This window comes from Amyelois transitella, chromosome 8, assembly GCF_032362555.1.
Source record: "Amyelois transitella isolate CPQ chromosome 8, ilAmyTran1.1, whole genome shotgun sequence".
Taxonomy (NCBI): domain Eukaryota; kingdom Metazoa; phylum Arthropoda; class Insecta; order Lepidoptera; family Pyralidae; genus Amyelois; species Amyelois transitella.
This window is the reverse complement of record NC_083511.1, coordinates 4283671-4286538: the sequence shown is the minus strand read 5'-3', so window position 1 is coordinate 4286538 and position 2868 is coordinate 4283671.

Sequence of the window (2868 nt, the reverse complement as noted above, 5' to 3'; positions counted from 1 at the left end):
AACGTTAGCGACAACTCATGTTAGGCGACACATAATTGAGAATATACATAGTACTTGCTTGAGCTTCGCTTTTTAATATCATTTAATATTAAAGTTTACAAAAGTCATGCATTTTAAAAGAGTAAATTAACAAAAGCCACCAATAAAAATAAAACTACTGAATAAAATTAACCAATTTTCCAACAATCTGTAACAAAACCGCTACATTCCGCTTAACTGCAGGTTGTTTCTGTTTCATTTGCATAATATCAAAAACAATTTGTAAAGGTATCGGTACATTAGCGCCAAATGACGCTAACGGTAGGTAATTAGTTGAAGCGATTACCTGAGCTTTTTGCCATCACTTATGTGTACTACGGATTCTGGACTTACCTACGCAAGGGAAAAGAGACAAGCGGAATAAAGGTTTAACCACACAAGTCAGATTTAACACTGAATCTCTATTGCCAGCATGAGTGTAGACGTATGTGATCGCATCCATATTGTATGTACATGTACCAGTTTTCTTATAATTAGGACGAAACACATTCCCCACACGTCATTCTAATATTTCAGATAAGTTATCAACTGATAATCCTTTAATATTGAACTCCAATATACGCATTCTTACTTTGTAGCAATCCTTGTGCCATCAGGAATACTTGTTTTGAATGGCACAACTAATTGATCCATTATAGAAAACCGGACTTTTATACATATATCTTCTTCTATTGGTCTTTGCGCGACTACTGGCTCTATCTACCCCACAAGGGATATAGAAGTGATTATACATATGTATCTATGTTTGCATTTTCTTCATAATTGCGGTTATACTTTACCTTTCTCGACTGGATTGGATAAGTCTGGTTTTGTAGTTGTAATGTTAAGATTTTCCTACATATACTATTTCCGTTTCAATTGGTTGGTTTTTCCTTTGGTAAAATTTAGCTTTAAAGTTGAACTACAATTTCGAATAAAAAAGACAGCTACTATTATTTCTCGACCCGAAACCCCGAAGGAAGGCTATAGTTAAAAAGAAAATAACCTAGTCGCTCATCGCTAATCACTTACGCCCGCTGATTGCATAGCACGTGTCGATTTATAACGCCAATTAGTCAACGCGTGGACGACGACAACTGACAAATCGCAGTCGCTGCCGACTGTCGAGTGGGCGGCACTTGCAACGTTTATGGGCGAGGTGAGATGAACTACATATTTTTTATGGATAGGTAAGTATTTGATACTAGTTATTAGTAGAGCTGAGTATTTCAAACAAGTCACTTGTTAAGTACCTCATTTAAAGGATATCAATTGATTCAAATTTACTAATACTTATCAACGGGGCAATGCAAAAAGAACTTTCAAGGCATGGACATCCGGTTTTTTTTTTAAGCAAATTATAATGACATCTTTTTTTAAATGATAATTGTTTATTGCAAATACATTTTGTACAAAAAATAAAAGCAAAATTTGCTTATAAAGCCTTAATGCAGTTTGAAATCTTTTGTACAATAGTCAACATTTTGTTCTTTTAGTTTTAAAAACGTAACTGTTAGCTCTCTTTACCCCGTAAAGGATAAAGACGTGATATATGGGTTCGGTTGTTGCTCCTTGAAAACTTTAATATTTTATCACACCCTTAAGGACAAAACATCACTTTACATGTTCTGCGTGTTGTTTGGAGGCTTGTAAAACTTGGAACAAGTATTTAAGTTAAGCTACTTTTTATCTACTTAACAGCCTGAAGGCACTCTCTTAGTATTTATAATGTATGACTTGTAACTTATATTGAGTCCTATTTATTTTAGAACCATGTCACCTAACGGATTGCGATGGAACATATTGGCGCCATGATTATTGTTACATACAAAAGCAATGACAAATTCTTATATCTATTTAATAAAAATAATTAAATTATAATGTACTTGTTCTAATTTTTTTTTTTTTCTTAAACCTAAGCCGCGACAAGCCACGATTAGTTGTAGCATATATTTTTAGTAAAAAATCCAAATATTATGTAAACAATATATTTCTTGCATAGAGATAAATACATACAAAAAATGACTGTTCTTTCTGATATGGATAGACAGAGACTGGATATTTTTCCACTTACCACGGTCCCTAAGATAGATGTCTAAATAAAATTATTATTTTTTAAAGGCTTAAACTTCTATGCGAATAAAAATTAACAGTAAATATATTCCAATCGGTTTATTCAATCTCCATTGCTAAACCACGAGCTCTATTAGATACTGCCTTTCAGATCCCCGATAAAGCCGACTAATCCCTAGCTCGGCTTTAAAAATCTAAATGAAACCGTATCCTTCGACGTTTCGCCTTAATTTATATGCTAACTATACGGGCACGTTTCCTGCTAGTAACTTGTTACTACTCATTATATACAAATAAACCATGTCTAAAATAGAGAAAGTACAAAATTAAAATTTGTTGAATTTACAATTATTTTTCCTTCTTCATACATGACTTATAATTAGCAGTAATATCAAAATATTAGGTAATTAACAGTATTTGTATGGTGAATGTCATTTCATGATATAGAAATTAGATGATATATTTCTCCTACTACCTAATACTACCTGGGTAAGAACACATTGCAGTTATGCTCCCATTAAACTGGAATCCTATTTATTTTGTTTCACGCAATAATTTTTAAAAATCTAACCTCTTATAATTAACTCTTTTAATATCTACAAAATTTTATAAAAATTCAAAATTTTGTAACATTTAATATTTTCTAAGTGTGAATACTATTGATAAAATTGTATCAGTTCTGTAATTTTTGTGTTTTGTGTTTAAGGAAGCGGGCCATGCGTTAATTTGATCAAAGCATTGATTACAGCGCCGACGCTACTTAAAATCTGATTTGTT